The sequence below is a fragment of the Cavia porcellus genome, unplaced genomic scaffold (genome assembly GCF_034190915.1).
Source record: "Cavia porcellus strain 051 isolate PalLab524CR breed Dunkin Hartley unplaced genomic scaffold, mCavPor4.1 scaffold_40, whole genome shotgun sequence".
NCBI classification, from domain to species: Eukaryota; Metazoa; Chordata; class Mammalia; order Rodentia; family Caviidae; genus Cavia; species Cavia porcellus.
In genome coordinates this window covers 5,453,823-5,468,316 of record NW_026947523.1, presented here as the reverse complement: position 1 = coordinate 5,468,316, position 14,494 = coordinate 5,453,823, and the positions used below count along the sequence as shown (strand labels likewise).

Sequence of the window (14,494 nt, the reverse complement as noted above, 5' to 3'; positions counted from 1 at the left end):
TCCCTCCCTGCCACCTTTTTTTTTTTCTTTTTTTGAGATCGGGTCTTGCTGCGTAGTCCAGGTTAGCCTCAAACTCAGGATCCTCCTGCTTCAGCCTTCTTAGTGCTAAGCTTACAGATGTGTGCCCCTGTGCCTGCCTGGCCTCGCTGATTTGAATTTCCTTCTTGACTGGAGTTTCTAAGCAGCTTTTCAGGTGCTCGCTGCCCATATGCACAGCTTCTTTGGTGATGTGTCTCTGCAAACCCTCTGCCCATTTTTAATCAGCTCCTTTGTCTTGGTGACTGATTTTGGGGTCCATTTAATTTGCATGGAGGACCCTCTCATGCTGTACCCCAGTGCCAACTCTCACGTGCAGGAAGGAACGGGGTACGGTGAACCTTAGGGTACCTGATCATTTCTGGGCTCTGGGTGTGGTGTGAAATTTTGGTGACAAGAACAAAAGTCCTAAATCTGGGAGTCAGGGGGGGGCCTCAGGGCCCTGCACAGCCCCGGGGAACCCCTGAGATGTGCCAGGGTCCCGTGGCAGGTACAGCCAGGATCACCTTGTTTCTTGAACACCTCATCCCTTTGTCCCCTTTGGGCACCTGCCACCTGTGGGTCCCTCTACAGGCCACCCCTACACCTGCCCCAAATCTAGGCTGTTTGTCCCCAAACCGGTTTGTACACTCCCAGTGCTTTCTATTGTCACCCCCCCATAACTGTTATGTAAACCGCTGAAGGTTCTGAGGTTCCAGGGCAAACAAACTTGGATCTTAGAAAAGCTCAGTAACAGGCCGGAGCTTTAAAGCCCTCTGCCTGCGATGCTGGGTCTCTACAGTCCTGCGCGTTTAGGAGGGCCCCTCACTTCCTGAAGCCGCCCACGTTCAGAGCCCAAACCAGGGAGCCCAGCCTGGACACTGCGGGAGGCAGTCGGGGCTCTTAGCCCAGCCTCCTGGGACAGGTCTGGGGTCCTCACCAACAGAGTCACAAGGGACTGTCCACTTGTGTAAGTTACAGCAAACCAAAGCCAGGCGTGTTGGTGTGTGCCTATAATCCCCACACTCAGGAGGCTGAGGCAGGAGGATCGCCAGAGAGTTAGAGGCCAGCCTGAGCTACCTCATGAGAGCCTGTCTTGAGTAACAAAAACAAACCAAAACAAAAAAACAAGTGAAAGCAAACCGTTTAAGGTATGCACGTATCTTTCCCTATCTGGGGCTCTCGTGTAGCTAAAATTTTTTTTTTTTTAGCAGTTTTCACCTGTAGGTCCCAGAGTGTTGGACAGCAGTGCTGTACCCCATGGGTCTCTGTCACTAGTACTGTGGGGTGACAGTGATGGGGGACCTAAGCCAGGAAGGGAGGGAAGCCAAGGGCAGGACCAGCTCAGGGCCTACAGGCTTGTCTCGCCTCCTGGACCCGCACACAGCAACGCTTCCCAGGGGCAGCCCCCGAGGCCCACAGCGGCTATGGACTTGTGGACAGCTCTGTCCTCAGCTGTAAGTCAGAACTGCCCTGGGGCATGATGGGAATAAATGTGGCCAATCCCATCCTGAAGCATGATGGGAATAAACACTGGACAGAAAGGTGGGCAGAGACAAGCAGAACGCAAAAGTCACTTGCAGAGATGAAGACTGTAACCACAGAGCTCAGCCTGGTGCCGCTCAGTAATTAAATCCTGGCCAGCTGAGCACGGTGGTGCATGCTAGTAACTCCAGCACTCAGGAGGCTGAGGCAGGAGGACTGCCACGAGTTTAGGGCCAGCCTGGACTACAGAGCGAGCTCAAGGCCATTCGGAAGTAGAGTGGGACCATCTCACCTGACTCCCTGGAGAGAAGGGTGCCCGGCTGCTGCCACAGAGGCCCCCGGGGTGGGCACCCAACACGGGCCTCGCCTTGATCTCCCCAGAGGCCGTAGGGGTCGGTACCTGTAGCTTTCTCTCCATGGATCCACACAGTAGGAAGTGACCAAGGAGCCCCAGGGACAGAGCGTAGGTGTTGTCCCACCCGGCAGATCTCCCCAGGTGTGTCCAGCTGTGCAACCCAGAACCAGGCCACTTGGGCTCTTGCTCAGCTTCTTTGTATCTTCTTACCCCTCCTCCTCCTCCTCTTTTTTTTTTTTCTTTAGTACTGGGGATTGAGCCAAGGTCTTCCCCAAGCTACAGAATATCCCCCGGCTTTTTGTTTTTCATTCTTTGAAACAGGGGCTTCCTACGTCACTCAGTTGCCCAGGCTGCTCTAACACTTGTGCTCCTCCTCTCTCAGCCTCCCAGAGTGCCGGGGTGACAGGTGTGAGCCACCTCGTTCAGTTTCTTGGGGTCTGGTTAGTAGAAAGCCAGGTCTCATGGTCAGCTCATGCCAGGGATGCTGGAACCCCAGGCCCCTGCTCCCCAGGTCTGGCGCCCCCTCTGGACCACCCCCACTTACTTGAACACCCACCCTCACACCTTGCACATCAGGAGAAGAGGTGAGAGGCTTGGGGGGCGTGGGGGAGAGGGAGGGGACGCAGGGAGGGGGAGGGGAGGGAGGGGAGGCAGGGGGAGGGGAGGGGAAGGAGGGGAGGGGAGGGAGGGGGAGGGGGAGGGGGAGGGGACCTCGCAGAAAAGCGAGGTCCTTAAGGTCAAACCCCCTGAGGACTGGAGGCCTCTGCCTGCTCCAGAGCCCAGTTAGGTCCAGGATGGCCAGGGAGCAATCTAAGCAGCCACCGGAGTCACCACATTCCCTTCACCTGACCAGCATAGTAAAAGCCCCACCGGAGGCCGCCAAGACTGAGACTTAAGACCAAGGCGATCAGGAGGCGCAGCTAGACACCAGCATGCAGCGCCACCAAGCGAGCCGGCCCCTGCATGCCCAGGGCTTACACCTCTGTCCTTTCTTGTGGTTGACTTCCTGGAAATCCTCCTGCTTCAGCCTCTTGAGGGTACTTTTGCTCTTTCTTTGGGTCAGCTGGGGGTTCCTGCTCGCCTTGGGTTAATCCCCCCACTGGAACGTAAGAACAAAAGGCCTTCTTCCCAGGCTGAGGCAGGAGGATCCCAGTTGGGGCCAGCTTGGGCGACTTGGCCAGACTGGCTCAAAAAACCATGGAAGGGCTGGCGAGCAGTGGCCGAGCCCTGGTTCAACCCCACTGCAAACTCGACCTCTGTGTCAGAGGCTTCGGCTAAGTCTCCTGATAGAAAGCGCCAGAACGCCGAGGTGCCCACGTTGTGATCTGGCTGAGGGAAGCAGGGGTTTGGGGGACCCGGGGTGACAGCCGGGCTGGCCCTCCGGACCCGGCCCCACCTGGGCGCTGTCGCCTGGGCTTCAACAGCGGCCCGAAGCCACCGGCGCCCTCACGTGGACAACAGGAGAATGACCCAAAAGGGAACGGGGAGGAAACCGCGGGCCATGGAGCCCATCGAGGTTGCAAAACTGTTTTCCCCTTTTTAAAATTTACTTTTATCTATTTATTCATTTTTATCTTTTGAGGCAGGGTCTCTCTATGTGGTTCAGGTTGGCGTTGAGCTCACTTTGTAGTCCAAGCTGATCTTGAACTTGCAGTGATCCTCCTGCCTCAGCCTCCCGAGTGCTGGGATCACGGGCCTGCGTCACCATGCCTGCCTCCCTCGTCCCTTCCCTTTCTCTCTTCCTCTCTGTCCCACACTTGCTGTGGACACCACTTACTCCCGGCCGGCAGGGTCAGGCACCCACAGATCAACCAGAAACGTGTGCACCTGGCTGCACCCAAGGGCGTGGCACCTGCAGGGGACAGGCCATTCCTGGTGGCCAGGACAAAAGTTCCTGATGTGGCTGAAAGGCCGAGTGAGCTTTTGTCGGCATTGCGAGGGGGCAGCGCGGCTGAGAGGCTGGCCGAGGCTGAGCCACTTCCATCCTGGAGCCTCCTGCTGCTGCAAAGTTGCTGTTTCAAATCCAGTTTGATTGGAGGCCCCACGTGTGAGACCCCACTGTGCGCAGCTCAGGCCCAGCTGTGGCTTGGCAGAGCGGTTCTGTCTGCAGCAAATGCCCGGAAGTTCTGTGGGTGCCGGAATCCAGCTCTGTCAGAGCTCACAGCGCTGGAGGCAGCAATTGAACAAAAACGACCCTTTGCGGGTTCTGAGGACGGCAGCCTTCGGGGCCTGGTGTCAGTGCTGCCGGCCTGTTCTGCCATTCCTCATTCGTTTAAGGACATCTGGGCACACGACAGCCACTTCCTGTGGGGCCGGGACAAGCAGAGCCTCCGGGGGAGCCCTGGACACCCCACGGTGTCCTCGGCAGCCCGGCCCCCACTCCTCTCCCTCCCAGCTGGTTTCTATCTTGTATCTTGGTGCTTCCTCTGTCCTGCCCTCTGCCACATGCACCCTATTACAGGTGGAGAAAGCTCAGTGCTCTATTCTTAAACATCAGTGATTTTTTTTTTTTTTTTTTGACAGCATCTTTCTGTGAACTTCAAATTGGCCTCGGACTTGCCCTGATCCTCCTGCCTCAGCCTCCCAAGTACTGGGGTTAAGGTGAGCACCACTGAACCCAGATATCACTGACTGCTTCTGGTGCCAGAAGTGATGCCCTCAGCACCCAGGAGACACAGCCTTGTGTCCCCCTCCATCCGGTTCTGACTCTGCTGACCAGGGACAGCATCCCACCCCCCAGTGAGGGATTCATGACCCCACTGTGGACGTGAGCCCTGAAGCCACCTTGTGACCTGTGCCTCTGACCAAGCAGCAGAGATTTGTTAGCAGCTCTCAGACCCTTCGGGCTGTGATAAAGGACACCCCAAGGGTGCAGATGGGGGTGGGGGGACACAGAAGGAGGCACCTCCAGCCCCTGCACTCTTGGAGCTCCATGTGTATAACAATCCAGAGGCCCTGAACTCCGTCCCTTTGGATGCTCATGGTTTCAGTTTATTAATAGCATGACCATTAGTCCTGATATGGCAGCCTAATTCCATTAAGAGCCACATAGCAGATTAGTACGGCACGCTGCAGGGCGTGACTGGGTGTGCATGGTGTGTGGCCTTGGGAACCCCAGGGCCCCTCCTCTCTGCTGTTGTTCCCCTGCTCTGCTCCTGAGCCCCCTTGAACCCAGAAGCTTTGCTCTAACACCACACCCCTCCACCATGATGCTCCTGCTTGGAGCCAGTGACCACAGACTGATCCCCTGAAACCGTGAGCCACACTGGACCTCTCCTCCCCTGAGCTGTGAGTGTTGGGCTTTGTGGCCCGAAGTGGGAAGGGCACTGGAGGCACTGAAGATGGGCCTGGCCTTGGCAGAGCTGGGCAGAGCATGGGCCAAAGAAAGATGGGGAGCTGACCTGTGGAGACCAGAGGTTCTGGGACCCCTGGGCTGCCCCAAGACCCCCATTCACTGTGGCTCTGAGGTGTGTGCAGATGAGACATGAGTGGCCACCAGCCTGGGTCACTCTCCTGCTGGACAGCAGGATCTGGGGAGGGGTCACAGAGCCACGTGCGCTGCGGGGGACAGCTGGGTGAGGGGCCTGCAGGGCTGCAGCCCCCTGACCAGCACAAAGTAAAGGCAGGGCCAGTAAATATGAACTGGAGGACAGAAGCTGGCCTGGTGCCTGCCACAGGGTGACCCTGGGCCAGTCCCTTGCCCTCTGGAGCTCTGACTGCTGAACCGGAAAGACTCATCATAACCAAATATATTGTTTACAGGAGAAACCACGAGAGACTACCCTGGTAGATACCAGGCCATAGGCAATAAAAACCACTCGTTCCTCATTTCTAAAAAGGACTGTAAGCTGACCGAGGTGGTGCGTACCTGCAGTCCCACTACTAAGAAGGCTGAGGCAAGAGGATCAATGTGATTTCAAGGGCAGCCTGCCCTGCTTATAAGGTACAATCAAATAGACTATTAAAATACAACAGTCATTTCTAATTTTTATTTATTTTATTTTGTCTCTTTGTGTTGGGAGCCATGGAAGCTGGAAACTGAACACACATGCAGGGCTGTGGCATGGCCAAGGCATGAACAAAGCAACATCTCAAAGGGCAAGATCAGGCCAAGCTGAGGACACCAGGCTCCAGCCCCAGTCAACAAGACAGAGACTGCAGCTGCAGCATCTCACTCCTGTAGTGACAGTCACCTGGAGACTTTCTCCTAAGGTACTTCTCCTAAATTAACAGAATCTTTTTTTTTATCGGTACCGGGGATCGAACTCACGACCGCCTGCTTGCAAGGGAGGCACTTATGCTGCTGAGCTAAATCCCTAGCCCCCCAGAATCTTAATTACTTACTTACTTGGAAAAGTTCTTGAACCACTCCCAAGGTCCTGCTCAGTTTCCTGTGTTTTCCACTCTAACCACCTCCTTGTTTGAAGAACTAAATAAATATGGGCCTCCCAGAGACATCCTTGTCTCAGCCCCCAGAGTCTCAAACTCTGCTAGTGGGTTTTGCTCTTCCTGGAGCCCTAAAATCATACCACTTGTCTCATTTATTTAAGCCTTCCCCATATACTCATCTGAGAGACTGGGGATCTTGGCCAGGTCCCGGATACTGTGATTAAACTCACAATCTCCCGCTTGCCAGGCAGGCACTTGGTCTGGTCCCTGATATTTTTGAGACAGGTCTAGCTATGCAGTTTAGGCTGCCCTAGAGCTCACTTTGTAGCCCAGGCTGGTCTCAAACTCACAACGATCCTCCTGCCTCAGCCTCCTGAGTGCTGGGATTACAGACAATTTCTAATGTTTAAAAAAGACTATTAAGCCAGGCATGGTGGCTCACGCCTGTAATCCCAGCACTCGGAAGGCTGAGGTGGGAGGACCGTTTCGAGTTCAAGACCAGCCTGGGCTACAAAGTGAGCTCAAGGCCAGCCTGAACTGCATAGAGAGACCCTGTCTCAAAAAGACAAAAATTAATAATAATAGGGCATCAGTAATAACTCATCAATTATCAAGCCTGCCATACTAATGCCAGATGTTTGCAATAGCAGAACCTAAGCAGGGAAGACAGGGCTGCATAGGATCTCTGTCCACTCAGTTTTATTTAAATCTAAAATATAGTCCTTAAAACCCTTCATACTTGGGAGGCTGAAGCAGAAAGATCTTAATGAGTTCAAGGCCAGACTAAGCTACATAGCAAAACTCTGTCTGGAAAGAACAAAATCAAAAAAGTTAAAACAAACCACCAGTCCTAGGATGGCCCGACTTCCCCGATGCTGCCAGGCAGCTGTGACTGACCAGGGGGTGTATCCCCTGCTTGAGAAGCAGCTGGGCCAAGACTTGCACTAAATCCCTCTGCCCTTCTCGCTGGCTCTCAAAAGGCAGAAGCTGAAATCCCCGAGAGGAAGTAAGCAGAGTACCCTCAGGACCAGAAATGGACCAGAAGAATTCACCTCGACTTACACGCTAGACCTCCCACATTCTGGGGGCCAGAGTGCTCTTTTCCCCCGCCTTGGGGAGACTACTGGGCCCCCAAAATGTGGATCAAACATGTTCTGACACTTTCTCCTTCCTCTTTTTTTTTGGTGTGTGTGTGTGTGTGTGTGTGTGTGTGTGTGTGTGTGTGTGTAGGGGTTGACACAGGGTCTTGCTGTGTAGCTCAGGCTTGCCTTGAACTCACGTCAGTCCTCCTGCCTCAGCCTCCAGCGTGAGTGCCAGGATCACAGGTGTGCAGCACTGTGCTGCCTGGCCTTTCTAGAACGTCAATTTCCTTCCCCACCCCAGCTGGGATGCCGAGTGGAGGAAAGGAAATTTTGCGGCCACTGCAAATATCCCCTGTTCCCCAGGGAGGAGTAACAGGTAGGGGACCAGGCCAACTTGGGGTCCTATAGAAAACTATGGCTGCCCCTCCTTGAATGCAGAACAACTGCTGCAACCTTGGTTAAACTCAGGCTTCTTTCCGAGCTGGCTGTGCTATTTCCTTCTCTTCACTTGGCCCAAAGCAATGCAAAGAAGCGGTGCAAATGAGGCCAGCTGGGGTCCTGGGGTCACACACAAGCATGTAGGTGCGCACGCGGCCACCAGGGGGCGCCAGCGTGGGGGCTAATCGAGCGGCCCTAAGCCAAGCCCCGCCCACGAGCTAAGCCCCGCCCCTTCACCGTGTACCCCGGGGAAATCCGGGCTGGGCGGGGCTGGGAGGGGAAATCACAGCCCGCGGGGAAGCGGGAACTTCGCTGGGTGGGGCGAGCTGTCGGGGGTGGGGGAGGGGTCGGCCTTTCTTCTCCATCTGAAATCACTGTGTTTTCTTCCCATTCTGGGGACCGAACCCAGGGCCTTGGCACTGAGCTAGCCGGGTGCACATTCCTCTTCTGAGACAGCGTCTTGCTAAACTGCCCAGGCTGGGCTGTACCTCGCAACCCTCCTGCCCCAGCCTCGCAGAGTCCCCGAGTTACAGGTGTTCGCCACTACGCCTGCCGCTTTCCTTCTCAGGTCCTCTGGCTGGAGGCAAGGAAGACCGGGTGGGACCCGCAGGGCCACCGGGGAGAACAGTCCTTGGGGAGGTGGCCCTGCTCAGCTCCCAGACGCGGCCTGGACTTTGCTTCCACCCCTTCTAGCTGGAAAGCTACAAGCTTTCTTTTATGAAACATCACTCTTCTCTGTTCCTATTGTTGCTCTACAGACCCTGTTTTTTCCTACCTTTAACAAATGTCAAACAAACAAACAAACAAACAAACAAACAAACCTGTGAAACTGCCACTGCTAAAACCATAAATAAATAAAAATGGAAGGAGCGCGGTGGCGCACGACTGCATTCCCAGTACTTGAGAGGCTAAGGTAGGAGGGTCGCCTCAAGTTCGAGGCCAACCTGGGCTGTACTGGGACACGTCTCTAAATAAATTAATTAAAGATTAAAAACCAAAGCCCAGCGTGGTGGCTCACGCCTGCAATCCCAGCACTCGGGAGGCTGAGGCAGGAGAATTGTTCCAAATTCGAGGCCAGCCTGGGCTACAAAGTGAGGTCATGGCCAGCCTGAACTGCATAGCGAGACCCTGTCTCAAAACAATAATTAATTGATTAATTAATTAAAAACCAAGAAGGACACGCCAGCGGGCTCGTTGGTTTCTAAGAACACCGCAGTAGTTTCCCAGTTGCAGGACTTGGCAGTGTGGAACCCAAAGGGATCCGTCCCTGGGTGAGTCGGTCGGGGCCCGGAGGGGTCGGGGCTGGCCTTGGCTCTCACCCATGAGGACCTTGAGCTCCTTGCTTACCCTGTGTCCTGGTCCTCTTGTTTATAAAACTTGGGCAGTGCACCCCGCCCCGACAGCCTTTCACCGACTCCGGGCCCTGATGTTCCCATCCAGAGCCGGGTATGAGTTCCGGCCTTTCCTGTTTACGCTGGGATGTGGCAGTGAGGTTCACCCCGCAGTCATCCACGCGGACCAGGGGACCCGAGCCTGCCCACGCACGCGCAGCCGCCCATGAGAGAAAGGGAGGCCAGAAACTGCCGGAGTGCACAGCAGGATTCACTGTATCCCGAATTCTGGCCCCGTGGGCTGCTCTGGGACTTAGGCCACTGTGCCAGGGCTGGGACACGGTGGCCTTCCTGAAACAGTGGCCGAGAGGGACATGGCTGGCTGGCTGCGCTGCTAGATTCTGGGCACCACCCCTGCGGGGGAGCGGGTTTTGCATCATGACATGCACTGGTGGTCTGCGCTCTCCTGCCCACCCAGGCCTGGGTAGTCACAGGGCAGAGGTTCTGGGAGGTAGCCAGCACCCTGAGAGCGGCTGTGGGGAGCCCAGGTTTCATATGTTGTCTTGTGCTGTTTGTGTTTTTGTCTTTTGAGATGGGTCTCTCTATGGAGTTCAGGCTGGCCTTGAGCTCACTGGGTAGCCCAGGCTGGCTACACATCGATCCTCCTGCCTCAGCCTCCTGAGTGCTGGGGTTACAGGTGTGCAGGCCCACAGACCCCTGGCGCTTCCCTCTGCGTCCGGCCCAGGCCTGCATGTCCTTGTGTGGCCTGTGTACCTCCGTGAGTACTTACAACTCCTAAATGGCTGGCGACTCTGTCAGTGCCTGGTGTCCTGTGTTTGGCCTTCTGCACACCCCGGAGCATGAACCCACCCTCAGCAACAGGGTAACAGAGACATTCACAGTCTAGCCTGTAATCCCAGTACTCAGGAGGCTGAGGCAGGAGGATCACCGGCAACTTCAAGACCAGCCTGGAATACATAACTCGGCCCTGTCTCAAACAAAGTAAAACAGACAAACAACAAAACAAAAACACAACGACAGCAAATGACGGGGTGTACAAAGCTGTCCCCATGTGCCTGGCACTGTGCTGGACCCTCATTTTACAGGCCCAGTCAGTAGGTAACTGTCTCCCAGCACCCGGGGAGTAGGAAAGGCAGCCCCGAGTGGAACCCGACAGCCTGGCTCCAAACCATTACTCCTGTCTTGGGATGTGGTTTTGGCATAGGCAACCAGATGGAACTGAGCCCAAGATGCATGAATTCCAAAAGGAGCTCCACACAGCGTTCATGTTTCAGCACCATGGGTTCCTGAAAATCACGCCGCGGGAGGCCCTGAGTTTTCAGACTAATCCCCGGTACCCATGCCTCTGTTTTAGTCAGCAACTAATTTTTTTTTTTTTTAGCTCAGCATCTGATTGTTTAGCTCAGCAACTGTTTTTCCCAGCTCCCCCCTTGAAATTATGGGAGGGAAAGTCTAGCCAATGGGCTAAGAGCAGAAGTGATCCTTGGACCAGGTGTGCTGGCTGAGTGTGGGTGCAATGTCTGGAGCCAGAGCAGCTACTTTGGGCCAGGAAATGAAGACCGAATGTTTTTAGGACAGAAGAGTTACAGAGTTGGGGATGTTTGGATGACTTAGAGAAGTCTGACCTCTTAGGTAGAGGTCAGATCCTCCCTTCTTTATGTTACTGATTGCATGTTTGCAAATGGAGTGGTAACTTGCAGGCTGGCTCAGCAGGGAGGATGTGGCTGGCCCTCCTAGTCCTGGAATTCTGGGCTGGGCCGGGCCGGGCGAGGCTGATGACACACAGACTTTTCTTTCTTTCTTTTTTCCACTTGGACTGTTTTCTCTCAGTTCTAAACTTCTGTGATTCCCCATGTGCCACATTTAAAACCCAAATGGGACCACAGGGGCCACTTGCGGGTGAATTTCCCCCTCGGTCTCTCTGGACCCTTTCACAGTGAGCAGAAATCCGGTCGTTTACTTTTTTTAAATTGACTGTACTTTTTTTAAAGCGTATTTTCCCAGTATGTCTAGAACAGCATTTCTTAGTGAAGAAATATTTAGTTTTATTTGACTTCTCTGCCATCCGTTGAGCAACTGGGACTTCCCTAAGACCCAGGATGGGGTGGTAAAGGTCAGGGCTGGGGCTCAGGCACTGGGGAAACTGAGGCAGGGGGCAACAGGGAGGACAGAGACACTGTGGGCCCACACAGCTCACTAATAGTGAGGGTCTGTGTGATGCAGTTCAGGCTACCTTAAACTGGTGGTGACCCTTCTGCCTCAGTCTCCCAAAAGCTGGGATTACAGAGTGCACACCACACCTGATTTTAGGGGTACAGTTTAGTGATGCTAAGCCTGTGCCCCTCCTGAGATACACTCAGCATCTCCCCTTGTTTGTAAACCTCTTTATTTTTCTGAGACACGGTCTCCCTATGTAGTCCAGGTTGGCCTCAAATTTAGTGTGTCTTTTGTAAAGACACACTGTCTTGTGTAAATCTTTTTTCTTTTTTCTTTTTTCTTTTTTTTTTTTTTGTCTTTTTGTTTGAGACAGGGCCTCTCTATGCAGTTCAGGCTGGCCTTGAGCTCACTTTGTAGCTGAGGCTGGTCTCAAATTTGCTATGATTCTCCTGCCTCGGCCTCCTGAGTGCTGGGATTGCAGGCGTGCACCACCGCACCCAGCCCTGGTTTATAAATCTGGAGACAGGTTCAGCCTGGCCTCCTCCTGCCTCAGCCCCCAAAAGCTGGGATACAGATGTGCACCACTGCGCCCGGCTCCCCTCTGCTCAGTTACTCATCCGAGTCATGCGTTTTCCTTGCCCAAAAAAGATAAGAAATTTCATGACAGAAAAATGAGGAAGTCATGCTGCTGTTACAGGAGTAAGTTGCAAAATATGAAAGCAGAATTGGTTTACTTTCCCTGAAACCGGAGAGAAATTCTGTGTGGGATTTCCACTTTTTTTTTCCTTTGAGTCAGGGTCTGTGTTACACAGTTCACGCTGGCCTCAAGGTTGTGACGATCCTCCTGCCTCAGGCTTCCAAAGCTGAGATTACAGGTGTGTGCACCATGCCTGACTTTAGGGGTACAGTTCAGTGGTGCCAAGCCCTCCCCCCGCTGTGACCCCTGTCACTTTTATTTGGAGGCCTGTAGGAAAGTCCCAGCCCTGTCAGTGTGATGCTGTGTCTTAGTTTCCTAAGTAAGAACTCCTGCTCCAGCTCCAGGTGCTTCTGACTTCTAGAAACAGCTGGGAACCGTGATGACAGTGGTATAAACCAGTCCCCGATGTACAAGCCTGCAGCTCCCACATAAGCCCTGGACTGGGCCGCCTGATACCTTGGGAATTGAAAGGTTTTGGCCCAGGCAGGACACTGTAGCCAGGAAAGCCACAACCGGAAGCAGGAAGCCCCATCTTGCCCTGCCCCTAGGAAGTTACCTGTGACGCCATCTTCCCGCCCCTGGGAATTTACATATGGCGCCAAACCTAGGACCAATGGGCTACCTGTGCATCCCTAATGCCCACCTTAGGTTCCACCCCAAACCGAGGCTATTTACAGGCCCCCACGCCGCGTGTCCGCCGGAGAGATTGCCGGAAGCCAGCGGTGGGGGTGCCGGTCATCTCTCTCCATGTTCTCAGAATAAAGGCCGCTTTTTATTTTATATTTCTCATCTTTTGTTAATATTTTTCATCTTTTGGAAATAACTCTATCAGGAATGACCCCAACCAGTGCCATCAGTGTAAAGAAACCTGCCTTCCACCCAATCCTGGGTGTCCTGTCCGGTCTGCTGCCATCCCATTGTCCTTCAGTTTCAGTTTGTCACTTGAGGGCAGGCTGGGGACAGAGCCAGTGACCACCAGGATGCAGCCCCAGAGCGCAGCTGTGCAGACGTCACCATCGCCAGCCCCGCAGGGCTGCACGAGCACGGGGGCCTTTGTGTTTATTCCCCAGGTGCCCAGGGCCAGTGGGCCTGGCCATGGCCCCACAGAATCTGGCAAAGGGCCGAATCAGAACCACACCTGCGGTCTCCCCCTCAGAGCCACTTCCTGTGGCTGAAGTCGGGGTGCTGCCGGTTCGGGGATCTGAGGGTCACAGGATGGCCGGCACCTCACAGAGTCCTTGTCCCCATCCACGGAGACACAGGGCACACACCGTAAAGTTTACCCCAAGTCATGTTTGAGTTAACGGCCGTGACCACTGACCTCAGAGGAAAGGTTCAGAACCTTTCCTCGGCCTGAGAGAAACCCCAGGTGCCGCCTCCTCCAGCCCGTGCTCCATCTCCGCTTTGTCGCCTGAGCCATCTCATGGAGGTGGAATCACAAGCTCTGTGGCTTTTTGGTACCATAAGTCAAACTTAGGACCTCATGCTCGCCAAGCAGGCCCTTGTTCCACTGAGCTGAATGGCTGGCCCAGCTCTATGACATTTTTTGTCTGACTTCTCTCATTGAGAATAAAGTTTTCAGGGCTGGCCTGTGTTGAAGGATGTATCAGGACCCCGTTCCTTTTTACTGCTAACTCAGCTGTGCATGGCAGTACATAACTGTGGGCCTAACTACTTAGGAGGCTGAGGCAGGAGGGTCTCTTGAGCCCAAGGGTCCACGGCTGGCCTAGGAAACAGCAAGATTCTTTTTCCCCAAAAACAAAACAACATATTGCTGCCTAATAGTCTCCAGAACCTGGAAGTGGGCAGTGCGATTTCAAGACAGAAGCTGGGGGACCAGGGTGCTGGCATCAGTGGTGCATCTGAGGGCTGAGAGCCTGGCATCCTCACTGGGCCCCATGATGGGACAGCGTCCCCATACTCCATGCTGCCAGACCTCTCACAGACTTGCTTAAAGGATGCCTCCCTGCGTGTCCAGGCGCTGAGGCTCAGCAGGGCACCCCTGAAACCAGCCTCAATGCAGTTCTCAAGCTTCTGGTACTGGAGTGGTTCCATCCTGGCTGTTATAACTCACACTGCTGGGCCTCGTGTGTGCTGTTTTGTTTTGGAGACAGTGTCTCTATGGGGTGTAAGCTGGCCTCACCTGTGCAGCAACCCTCCTGCCTCAGCTTCCAGAGTGCTGGGATTACAGCCTGTTGATTTTATTTATTTATTTACTTATTTTTGGTGCTGGGGATCAAACTCACAACCTCACGCTTGCCAGGCAGTTGCTTATGCCACTGAGCTAAATCCCCAGCCCTTGCCTGTTTATTTTTAAAACATGGTCTTGCTATGAAGCCCAAGTCAGCCTTGAACTCAGAATGGAGCCCAGGCTGGCCTCAACCTCACAAAGACTCCTGCCTCAGCCTCCCGAGTGCTGCTGGTATTACAGACCTGCCACATCTAATGCTGGCTCAAAGGGGAAGTTTTTAAAAAGCCCAGAACCCTGGGGCTGGGCATTTAGCTCAGCGGCATAAGCACCTCC

At 54.2% G+C, this 14,494-nt stretch overlaps 1 protein-coding gene across 1 annotated transcript in view; it reads right to left on the bottom strand.

The window, feature by feature from the left end:
- Window positions 1–5,833: 5,833 nt before the first annotated feature.
- The window catches only part of A4galt (alpha 1,4-galactosyltransferase (P1PK blood group)), a 29,420-nt gene continuing 20,759 nt past the window's right edge, over window positions 5,834–14,494 (bottom strand). Inside the window, exon 1 of the mRNA XM_063243666.1 lies at window positions 5,834–14,494. This exon is cut by the window's right edge and continues 20,759 nt beyond it. The gene's annotated coding sequence lies outside the window, so the exon portion shown is untranslated.